The following is a 12973-nucleotide window of genomic DNA, read 5'->3' as shown; positions in this document are numbered from 1 at the left end:
ACAGGCAGGTGGCTCAAATAAACCATCCCCTACTAAGCACCAAATTTTTCAAACTCACGTCCTCCTTTGACCTTCAAAGTAAGCCCAAGAATAAACAGTCACCCCTCTTACAGACGAGGAAGCAGAAGTCATTCCGAACACTTCCTTCCACGCTGGCCCGTTAGGTCCAGCCTGAGGGCCTGGGGTGGGAGGTGATGCTCTCAGGGGACTGGGGTCTTGGCTGAGTCAGCTGGCCTGGGTGTGTGTTTCACAGCCTCTCCGGGACTCCCCGACTGGGAACATGACTTAGTCCCTGCAGGCAATACCACTGGGCACATGAGGGAGTGGGAGGGCTGTGACACAGGAGCTAACGGCCTCGATTACACCTCGTGACAGGAGCATAGAACATTTTTATGAAGAGAGAAATTTTTTCCTCATAAATCACACTTAACGAGAAATCAGCCCGAGCCGGTGACCATGGTGACAGCCAGAAGCAGCCTCCCCAGCGGGGATCACTCCAGACAGTGTTCTGAGGGAGCACCTAGGGGTCAGCCAGGGCAAGGATTAGGTCAGACAGGCAGCAAGAGGGCCTGGAGCTCAGGTGTATCCCTGGTTCCCAGCCTTGGCTGCTGGGGGTATCCACTGTGGAAGTGGAGATGGGGGAGGGGCTTTAAAAGGCCCTGTCGCCTGGGTCCCACCCCCAGAGATTCTGATGCAATTGGTGGAGCCAGAGCATTGGGAGCTTTAGAAGCTGCCCAGGTGATCCTGACATACAGCCAAGGTCAAGGGCTAAATAGGCCTTCCTCCGCCTGCCAATCAATGAACGAAACAGCGAGCTTTTAGCAAGTACAACCTGCTAGGGGGTCCCAGAAATAGGGCACAGTTTCTCCCCAGGCTCATCAAGTCACATTGCTGACTCCCATACCCCACGGGAGACACAGACCCTGGGAGGAGGCCTGAGCACAGGACGTGGTGCCTTGGGGCGCCGCAGCTGCACCCGACCTGAGGCCAGAGGCTGTCTGCTTTGGGGTTCCCACTAATGCTCAAAATGCTGCCCTTCTGTGCGCTGGTCATATATGCGCGTGACCTCTTGGTCCTACTCTCCTGCTCCTCTGCCCTCACCAAACACCCCTGTTGCAGCAGGCGCACCTGACAGGAGAAACACTTTTATGTCATTTATAACCCTTTGCTGACCATCTCAGGCTCCTAGTGGGCACCACCAGGCCTGTGCTGGGCAGTGGGCTGATGCAAAGCAGGGACACAGCCGGCAACAAAGCTCCTCAAGCCCACAGTTTTTCTTACTTCTTAATGAGTGGAATCCATTCGCGTGATGAGCTGCCTCAGTGGGTTCAGGCAGAGACTCAGAAGAGCCTCTAGCAACTTACATTCTTCCATTGTAAGAATGTGAGTTCATTGTGGAAATTGCAGGCTGATTCCACAGATTTCCGGTTACTCTTGAGTATTAATAAGTAACCCCATATTTTATCATAAAAGTCTAGCTCAACCCCTGCCAGCCAGATCGGCTCTGAGGCAGCTCACGTTCTGAGGTGTGCCTGGTGTTCAACACTGACTCTGGGGAAGGTACCGCGCGCTCACAGAGACTCCCCATGGTCTGCGGTGCCCGGACTTGACAATGTCTCCTCCGAAACTGACATGACAGCATAATCCCTGTTCAACATTACACAGTATTCAGACCACTGTGGGTTGTAGTTATTGTTTGTGTTCTAACAAAAGCATTTAAGGATATTTTCATCAGCGTGCAGCCTATTTATTAATTAACATTTTTTTGCTCTCCCTGCCTTTCAAAAATGATAAAAGTAATATAGGCTCATTATATAGCACATACAACCCAGAAATGCATTCATTAATTCATTCAGCAAATATTATCTAGTGTCTTCTGTATGTCTGACATGGTTCTGGGTGCAATGGATACATCATTAGACGGAGACCCTGCCCTCAGCCTCCAGTTCACCTAGGCATCGGGTAGATACTAATGATTATGATGTCATGTGATGCAGAAAGATTAAAAAAACGCACACACAAGTCAGTCGTCATCTCAAAGCCCAGAGATTTCCATGGTTCACGTCTTAGTACATGACTTTCTGACATCAGTGTTATTATTATTTCATATAGCATTAGATTGTGAATATTTTCCCATATTAACGAATATTTCTCAACCAAATGATTTTAGTACTTCAAAATTGCATGAATCATAAATATCTTAATCATGGAATCTGTAAAACCGAAAGAGCCCTAACCAGGCTCTTACTCGGTGGGAGTGTGAAGTGGGTACACAGATCAGGAGACGGTGGGGATTTTGGGTTGCGGCGGCATTCCCCTGCTAATGGCACACACATCTTTGGAAGTGAAGGGAAAGGAAGGAACGTTCAAAGGTGCAGACTCAGCCCCAGTCCTCCATGGAAAGCCCCTGAAAAGCTACCCCTTCACCAACAGATGAGAGGCCTGAGACCCGGAGGACTGGTGTGCCCAGGTGGCCTGTGGGTGGCAGGACCAGGACGGCTGATCACGACTATCAAGCTGCACGCACCATCTTCTGGAACTTGCAGCCAGGTCTCCCCCATTCCCACTGGATTCCTGAATTACTTGAATAATTGCTTCGATCTTTTCAGCAAAACCCAAGGTTGAGGGAATCAACCAGAAGCACTTTTTAAGGGAAGACTTTGTACTCCTTGGAGACGCAAGGCTGGACTATTTAACACTTTCTTAATTCCAAGGCTGCAGCCTTTCCTCAACTGCAGCCAAACTGCAACCAAATTTCAACTTTATTTAAACTTTGGGAAAGTCTGGTGTATGTCTTTAGCTGGGAGGGGTTTTTTCCCCCTTCCTTTTAATCAGCTCATAAGTCAGGAAGCAGCTTGGGCAGTCGAGTTCATAGTTGGAGAAACCAAAGACTAAATCACCATCTGCATTCACACCCAGGGTGCATGGTCTCAGCTTTCAAGAATTTAGTGTTTGTCTTGGAGAAAACCAAGAGCCTAAGTGTAGCCAAGGGAAAGAGAAAAGTGCCGCCTCAGCCCCGAGCTCTGTTCCCCCGCAAACATGGGAGCGGTGGAAGAAGGACACAGTCAAGAAACACAGTCAAAGGAAACAGCTGCACAGTTGTGTTAGTCTTTAGGTTCCGCTCTTGCATTGCCCTCCATGTGTTTGCATAAGTGAATTCACAAAACCATCTGCTGGCGGCACCTTCTGCGACTTTGCTTGGTCATCATTCTCCAGTGACTCCCTTGTGAGTTTTTAACTTTTCCAACTAAACTTTAAGCTTTGGGCAGGAACCTTGTGGGACTTGGGGTTTGGTTTGTTTTAACAGCAGACACCCACCCCGGGCTCTTCACACAGGCTCTGCAGTGATGAGATAGGGGGTGAGGAGCGAAGTACATCAAAAGTTGTGACCCCAGCCTCACTACAGCCACATGCCATGGAGCAAGTCACTTAACTTCTCTGAGTCTTGATTGTCTCATCTGAAAAATGGAAATATCAGTGTCTGCCATATTTAATATGCCACCTTAAATGCAGTGGGTTAAACTGTAAAAGGTGATATAAAGTTAGTAATTATCCTTACTGCTAAATGCTAATTACCCACATGGAGACTTGAATTGTATCGTGAAGACTTTATGTTCCATTTCATTTTCTTCTTGGCCAGCTCCCAAGGAGAAAACATTATAAGAAACTTCTAGAGCTAAAGAAAAAAAAACCTGTAAATTGAGAGAGCCTAACACAGGACTAGATGTCTTCTCATACTTGAAGATTTCTTTATTATACCACAAGTCTATGAGATGAGAAATATAATTATCCCCCTTCAGATCAGTGACACTCTTTATCAAGATGACCCAGCTAAGGAGAAATCACAGTGGTATGCTGGGAAACTGACTCTCTGAAGGGAAAAAAAAAAAAAAGCCTTGGTTTCTTGGTTTGTAGGGTTTACCAATTGCTGTGGTGTAAATATACCCCCACGGTGGCTGATTTCACACTAACCAGTAAGAGCTCGCTTCAGCATACTGCTGGATCTGTAGCATCTGGAAGCAAACTCAGTTTTAGGTAAAGGATTACCTAAATCCTTAGGTTTAGGATCATTTCATGAGCCCATGACCAAGATGCTCCCTGAAAACCGAGAATCCCCTACACCAGGGAGAGACCAGGGCTGGCTGAATCATCTGGGCTCCACCACATGCTGACCCAACCAGGTCCTCTGGGGCAGGACCTAACGGCCTGCATCCTAAACATGGACCTGTACCTGCATTGGCACTCAGGTACAGCCCAGCCCTCAGCCACCAAGAGAGCAATCCATCCAGTCACCCCGAAGTCCCCTCCCAAAGGCAGCAGGGGAGCTGACACACCCGAGGAGAGAGAAGACAGCATCCTGAGTCACCTGTACTGGGATTCTGGCTCTAGGCGTCCAAGCAGGAGCTTGATCAGGGTGGTGAGCTGATGTGTGATGACTCTGTCTTTAGGATCGATCATATTGTTTGTCACCAAATCTCAGATTCTTCTCATTGTAAGCCACACCATTATGTCATTTACTACCAAGAAAAAAAGAAGTGTTGTCAAATTCAAAGATGTTCAAATATGAAAAAGTACATCTTAGAATCGATGAAATATGATACATGTGGATATACCCTTATATACACTCGTATGTCCCCCAGCTTCACAATTGCTCATTAAATATCTTGTTCTTTGAGGGTGAGACTGGGTCCCTCTAATCTTTATGTCCTCAGAGATCTATCAGACATGGTTGAATGAATACATACCTAACAGCATATCAATATATACAATTCATTGGTTAGTTATCAATAAATGCCTCAGGTTCTGTGCTAAGGTCTTTACCCTTAATCTCCATAATAATCCTATGGAATAGGCACAGATTATCCCCACTTTACAGAAGAGGCAGCTGAGGCTTTGTGAAGCCATATAACTCCCATGCGTCCTGCCTGGAACTTGAACCCCGGGTCTGACACTCATGGCCGTCCTCACAATACTGGCTCCTCAGAGACATTCAAAAACATTCACCAAACTGAATGGTAGAACACTACACCTTAGTCTGTTCTTCAAGGCTTGTCAATAAATAAACCAGATTTATTTCTCTTTGGTGCTTTGGCTGAAAGAACAGGTAACGTTTTAAAAAGCAAAGTTTTCTCACCTGTTTCGGCATTTCGGCCTCCTCAGACTTTGAAGAGGGGCGGTGGCAGGAGGACTTTCTCAGCTTTGGTAACGTGTGGAGGGGCTTGCTGGCATAAAACCTTAAGGACTGATGCCAGGATGTAAACTCTGAGATAGGAGGCTCTTAGCCACGCTCCCCCACCCCCTCCGCCCCTACTCCACCTCTCCCTCGGGGTCTGGTTCTTTCGGTCTACCTGGCTTTCTGAATCCAGGCTGTGTCCCACCAATTGCCAGGCCCCTCCACCCCGTGCCCACACTGCTGCGACGTCTGGGGTGGCCCTGGTCCCCAGAGAGCCGTCATTCAGCGTTTCCAGGGTCCACAGCACCACCCCGCCTCTCTGCTTCTGGCCCCACTTTCATTGTTTGGGGAAAGTGGAACAGTGCTTTTCCTTGCTGTAGTTCAGCCTGAGCGGTTGTATTCTCAAGTTCTTACTCGTTTTTGAATGGTTTCATTGTTGCTGTGTGATTGTATGTGAATGTGTGCTATGTTGGAGGGCTTCTGGTGGCTGTTTGATTGAGGGAGATTTGAAGAGGAGTCTCAGACCTATCTCTTTGCCCTTGTAAAGGATCACCTGGACAGGAGGCAGTCACATCCAATGAAAACCATGTGATTCTGGTCTGCACCTGGAGTATGCGGAAGCATTTGCTGTCAGCCAGCCTGCCCTTGAATTTCAAGAATTAAAGGCTTTTATTCCACCTTAAAGCAAACGAAGCATCCTACCCCACATGGAAGTGCTCTGTGTTGCTCCTGCCATTTCAGCCACCCAAACGCAATCTACCAAATTCACAATCTACCTAATTCATCTATGAACAACATGTGTAATAGATACGGGGGCTAGCTTGAGGTCTACTCCTTACTAGCATTAGGAATATGTTTTTTAATCTTTTTGGTTTTTTCAATTATATAATGGTACTAGGACAGAGCAGTTTGTATAAGGAGCATTTTGTAGAGCTCATCAGTCTTCAGCCCCAGCCCCACCACTGATTTCATGTTTGCACGCCACCTTCGGACTTCATCCATACTCTTGTTTTAGCTTCATTACAATCAGCGCCTTTTTGTGTGTGTGTGTGACTTCAATTTCCCAAGTGGAGCCAACAGCCCCGTGAGAGCATTGCTGCTGCTGCCAGCACTGGTTGCCCACTGCAGCTCTAACTAAACCTTTCTTCATTCCCCCAAAGACCCCAGCTACACTTCCCCTTCATCCTCAGTTCATGGCCACACATCTGTGACAGAAACAGTGAAGCGTAGCAGTAGATCTGACACACAATAGGTTCTCAGCAAGTGCTGGGAAGCCTTGAATTCCCCATGCGGACTGCTGGGAGCATTTTGTCATGACCTTGGACTGCCTACTTACCTATCCATGTATTTCCACTCTTCTGCACTGCCTCCTGACAGGAGGAACAAATTAATGCAACAATTACTCTGTCTGGGAATTTCACGCAGGTGAGAGGAGGTCAGGAGAGAGAGTGAGATTGGGTTTTTCAGGAGTGAAACAGACTTGACTTTAAAAAAGGAAAAATAGCCCTTGGATGGGATACTAAGGGCTGGGAATGGACACTCTGTGAGATACTGCTGCCACCTAATGGTTAGTATGCAAATGACAAATTTTCTATTAGACCTACTAAAGGGTTCAATAGTCGGGATTGACAATAAAAATCTCAGAATCTTAAAGATGTTGGTATTCAAAGAGTCATCCCAGGCAGAGAGTCAACAAATGCTGACTTAAAGTCAACAAATTCTGGGCCCTGCCCTGCAATTCACTGGAGCTGGGCTGGTGGTCTAGGAGGCAAGACAGACTTGGGTCTACTGAGTACCAAGCACCTGCCAACAATGACAGGTAGAAGAAGAGCAAACCCCAGTGGACGGCAAACAGAGGAGTGATGGGGTCTGGAATTTTGCTTTAATACACATCCATGTGGCTTGCAGTTTTTAAAACACTTGTCGTTTCAGTAGTGATAATAATTCATTGTTATCGCAAATGCGCTCCCTAAGACAAGGGTTCTTAACCTCAGGTCTACCCACCCTAGATTCACTCCAGCAGACCCATAAAATAGCGTGGAAGAAATTACATCTTTGTTTTCATAAACTTCAGACTGAAATTTAGCATTTTCTTCAATTACAAATTAAGCCACACACTGTGATGGTGACCTTTTTCATTCATAGAAATTATAGAATAATATCATAGTACAGTTGTTACAGATATCTCAAATCATTTACTCCTCACTACTTTGAAATTACAGTGACTGTTAGACCTGCTGCTAGATCTTACTAATGTTATTTAAGAAGCACATATATTACTAAATCACTTGTTTTAAAAATATTTTGACATCTACATCTCAATATAATTGGTTTCTTTGAAATCCTTTTTTATTTTATGTATTTGAAAACATTGTTTTTGAAAGGAATCCATGGACTTTCAAAAGGTCGAGAGGGGCTGCTCCGGAGAAGGAACAGGTGACCATGGGCGGGGCTACTCGGAGAGCGCTTCCCAGAGGATGGCGGGGCGGGGGGCGGGGCGTGGATGTCTTCACACTTTTTTCTTTGTTTTATTAAGGTAGAATTATCATAATTATCTTCACACTTTATTAAAAGGGGCTCCACAGAACAATGTCAATACAGGCCTTATCTGGGGAAACAGAACCAGGCTTTGCCAAAGTGGAAACGCGGGAGTGTTCCTATGACTTCTCCTATGTCCAGCCCAGCCAATGGGTCCCTTTGGAAAGAAACTGAGAATCTACCTCATACTAAAAGATTAATGACTAAACACACTTTCATTTCAGGAAGATTTTCATTGAACAACACATCTATGAACACAGAGGACTGACCCTCCGTCGATGACACTTGGTTGGTGTGGCACACTGAGTCTGCCTGCCCTGAATCCCACGGTCCCCCCTGACTTGCTCAGATGCATTAGCAAGGTTCCCTTGTTATAAGCAATATAGAAACCAAGATGCCCAGACTTAGAGGAAGGCAACTCAATAGGATTCCACTGGAATCCAAGGAAGGGTGGAACCACGCTTCTCATAGCAGCAGGAATGGGGCAGCTCAGATGTCTTGGCAATAGATGTCTGGGGACCTTCTCTCTAGAGCTGCGCTTCTCCTGTGCACATCAGTGGGCATCTGTTGAAGAGCAAGTTCTGACTCAGCTGATCTGGAGTGAAGCCTGAGGTAAAGCAGTCATAAAACCCCCAGGTGACCCTGGTGGTCCGTGGGCCACACATTGTGGAGGCAAGGGCACTACTCACACTCCTCCACCACCACGCCTCCCGCTGCTGTGTTCCTCGGTCCTAAATATCAAATCTCTGGGAGGGAGAACGTGTTGGCCCAACCTGAGTGGGTATCCAGATCTAGCTCTGAAACTATGATCTATAGACAGGGCCTCATACCCTGAGTATGTCCACCTTCTTGGAGGGGGAGAAACGTCGTCAGAACAGTCAAGCCCTGACTGAAGTGGCTCAGTGAATTGGGCATTGTCCTGCAAAGTGAAAGGTCACCAGTTCAATCTGCAGTCAGGGCACATGCCTGGGCTGTGGGCCAGGTCCCTGGTTGGGTATGTGCGAGAGGCAACTGATTGATGTTTTTCTCGCACATTGATGTTTCTGTCTCTTCCTCTCTCCCTTCCTCTCTCTCTAAAAATGAATAAATTAAAAATCTTTAAAAAAGAAAAACCAGTCAAGAAGGAGGCATATGTATGCCCAAGCTAAAGGCTGGACACCTCAAGGTAGAGGTCATTGGCTACAGCCCTAGCCTCACAGTTCTGTGCTCTGGTCCATCTACGTCACTGGGTTCCCACCCAGGGACTTGCTCCCATAGCCCAAGGTTGGGATTTGATGAGGTTGTTATTAATGGGGTCCTGGGCTCCCAGACCATATGAGAATGGGCACTTCCAACACCCTTCGAAAAAAGTCTAGGGACACTTGGTTTAGTACCCTTATTCCTTTAGGTATGGTCCCACTATTTCTACCTCACACTCCACAGCACCTTTAGAATTTCGCTATGGGCACCAGAGCCTGCCTCATGGATAAGCCGTCACTACTTCCTGCTCTCTAATTCTCTGACATCCATGAAGGTCAAGGTCTCTCCCTATGATCTCAATTTGTACTGCTGCTGCATCTCTTTTCTCAGGTTCACCAACTACAGACACACATTCTCACCCTTCCTCCTTTGACTATACCCAGAGCCCAGGGCAAGGGACACATTCTGCTTCCATCCTGTGGGACTCCAGCCATGCAGGTCAGCCCCCTACACTCCCCCTCCAGCAGGGCACAAGCACCTCCTTAAACTTTCTCTACCCTCTTTGGGCAGCAGGGCCTTTTAGCCTTGGCAGGCATGACCTGCATGTCCTTCCCCGGCCACCCTGTGAGAAGGCAATTAGAAATTCATGGACAGAAAATGCCCGGTGCAGTGTTTCCTTTGGATTCGGGCAGGGCAAATTCTCTGAAAGCCTCTGAAAGAAGACTCTGTGAGCACAGCCAGTACAGCCCCTGGGGCTCCAATGCCAACCAATGGGCTGACCCTACCCCGTCCCGCATTTTAAATTGCCCTGGTGGTATTGCAAAGACTACGAGTACGTCTTTCAAAACAGGTTTTTCAATTAAACTTTTTTTTAAAGATTTCACTGATTTATATTTTTAGAGAGAGGGGAAGGGAAGGAGAAAGAGAGGGAGAAAGATATCCCAGTCAGTTGCCTCTCTCATGTCCCCTCCTAGGAACCTGGCCCACAACGCATCCCAACCAGGGATCAAACTGGCCACTCTGGTCTGCGGCCCAGTGCTCAATCCACTGAGCCACAACAGCCAGGGCTCAATTAAACTTTTAATTATTTTTTAATCTAAGTATACAATATTATATTATTTATATTATATCTCAGATGATTCGATATTTTTATACTTTACAATGTGATCACCCTACAAATTCTAGCAATCATCTGTCACTGTGCCTGATTAAAATTTTTAGTTTGAAATAATGTTTAGGTTTCTACACATTCAGTTGTAGGAAACCATAGCGAGATCCTGTGTACCCGTGACCTGGTTCCCCAAGGGCGGCATCTCCCAAAACTATAATACAATATCCCAAGCAGGATATTAACACTGATACAGTCAAGACAGAGAATGTTTTCATCACCAAAAGGATCCCTGTATTGCCCTTTAATAGCAACGCCCACTTCTCCTTGCTCCCCCCCCCTCACTTAATCCTTGGCAACCTCAAATCTGTGTTTTCCATTTCTATAATTTTGTCATTTTAGGAATTCTATATAAATGGAGTTGTACAGTGTGTAACCTTTTGGGATTTTCTTTTTTTTTCACTCAGCATAATGGTCTGGAGATCCATCCAGGTTGCTGCCCGTATCAATAGCACGTTTCTTTCAGTTGCTGAGTAGAATGGATGTGCCACAGCTTGTTTACTATTTATCGGTTGAAGGACATCAGGATTGTTTCCGGTTTGGGGCTATTACAAATAAAGCTACTATAAACATTCATGTGCAGGTTTTTGTGTAAACATAACTGTCCAAGAATTCAATTGCTTATCACATGGTAGTTGCATGCTTAGTTTTTATGAAACTGCCAAATTGTTTCCCCGGATTCCTGTACCATTTTATACTCATCTTACCAGTTTGAGTGAAGTATAGAAAACTTACTTTTCTTTACCTTATTTTATCTTCCCCACTTGCAATATAATTGTCTTAAATATTACCTCTACATACATTTAGAACCACATTAGACCATATTATAATTTTTGCTTCAACTGTTAAATATATTTATAAAATACAAAAGAAGAAAAGTCTATTGTATTTACCTATTTTTTCCTCTTTTAATATTGATTTTCATTATAGTTGACATATATTAGTTTCAGGCATTCAACATTTATATACTTTATGAATAAGTCTAGTTATTCATAATAACAAGTCTAGTTGTAACAATAATATTGGCTATATTCCCTATGCTGTACATTACATCCCCATGACATATTTTATAACTGGCAGTTTGTACTTCTTAATTCCCTTCCCTTCCCCTCCATCTCCCCCACTCCCTTCTCCTCTGACAACCATAAATTTATTTTCTGTATCTATGAGTTTGTTTTGTTTTGTTTGTTCATTTTTGTTTTTTAGATTCCCCACGTAAGTAAAATTATATGGTATTTGTCTTTCTCTGTCTGACTAACTTCACTTAACATAATATTCTCTAGGCCCAGCCATGTTGTCCTGATGGCAGGATTTCATTATTTTCGTGGCTGAGTAATATATATATATATATATATATATTTTTCGCATCTTCTTTATCCATTCATCTATTTATGGACCCCTAGGTTACTTATTTATTTATATTTGTTCACCATATTCTTTCTTCTTTCCTAATGTTCTAACATTCCTTCTTTTACTTCTCCCTTTCTGCTTAAAGAACTTCCTTTAGCGATTATTTTAGGGGCAGGTCTGCTGGTGAGAAATTCTCTTCACTTCCCTTTATCTCCCTTCATCTGAGAAGGTCTCTTTTAAAATTATATTTTATTGTTTATGCTATTACAATTGTCCCAAATTTTTCCCCTTTGTCCCCCTCCACCCAGCCCCCCTACTCCCTCCGTCAATCCCCGCACCATTGTCCATGTCCATGGATTCAGTATGTATGTTCTTGGGCTACTCTACTTCCTATGCTGTACTTTACAGCCCCATGACTATTCTGCAACCACCAAATTGTACTTCTTAATCCCTTCACCTTTTTTGCCCATCCCCACAAACCCTCTCCCATCTGGCAACCATCAAGGTGTTCTGTCTATGATTCTGTTTCTGTTCTACTTGTTCAATTTGGTTTTTAGATTAAATAGTTGATAGATTTGTATTTATTGCCATTTTATTGTTCATAGTTTTGATCTTCTTCTTAAAGAAGACCCTTTAACATTTCATATAATACTGGTTTGACGATGATGAACTCCTTTAGCTTTTTCTTGTCTGAAGCTCTTTATCTGTCCTTTGATTCTAAATGATAGTTTTGCTGGATAGAGTAATCTTGGTTGTAAGTCCTTGCTTTTCATTACTTTGAATCTTTCTTGCCAATCCCTTCTAGCCTGCAGTTTCTTTTGAGAAATCAGCTGACAGTCTTATGGAGGCACCCTTGCAGGTTAACTGCTTTTCTCTTGCTGCTTTTAAGATTCTCTCCTTGTCCTTAACCTTTGGCATTTTAATTCTGATGTGTCTTGGTGTGGGCCTCTGAGGGTCCATCTTGTTTGGGACTTTCTGTGCTTCCTGGACTTGTTTGTATATCTATTTCCTTCACCAAGTTAGGGAAGCTTGTTTCATTATTTTTTTTTTCAAATGGGTTTCCAATTTCTTGCTCTTTGTCCTCTCCTTCTGGCACCCCTATGATGTGAATTTTGGGGTGCTTGAAGTTGTCCCAGAGGTTCCTTACACTATCTCCATTTTTTTTAATTCTTTTTTTTTTTCTTTTTGTTCCGTTTGGTTGTTTCTGGCTTCCTTATGTTCCAAATCACTGATTTGATTCTTGGCTTCACTGAGAATATCTTGATTTCCCCATTATTCCTAAAGGATATTTTCACTGGATACCAGATTCTTTCAGCACTGTTGTGCCACTTTTTTCCTGGCTTCCATGGTTAATGAGAAATATGCTGTCATTCAAGTATTTTTTCTCTCATAGGTAAGGTGGTGTTTCCCACTTTCAATTTCTTTTCTTTTCTTTTTTTTTTTTTTGTCTTTAGGTCTCAGAAGGTTGACAGTGATGAATCTTGGGGTCAATTTTTTGGGACTTACTCTCTTTGGAGTTTGCTTAGCTTTGTGAACCTGTAGGTCTTTGAATACCTTTTTAGCTC

The sequence above is a fragment of the Pteronotus mesoamericanus genome, unplaced genomic scaffold (genome assembly GCF_021234165.1).
Source record: "Pteronotus mesoamericanus isolate MK-2021 breed Mesoamerican mustached bat unplaced genomic scaffold, CSHL_Meso_final contig_101, whole genome shotgun sequence".
In the NCBI taxonomy this organism is placed as follows: Eukaryota; Metazoa; Chordata; class Mammalia; order Chiroptera; family Mormoopidae; genus Pteronotus; species Pteronotus mesoamericanus.
The sequence above is the reverse complement of the archived record's forward strand: the minus strand, read 5'-3'. Positions refer to the sequence as shown.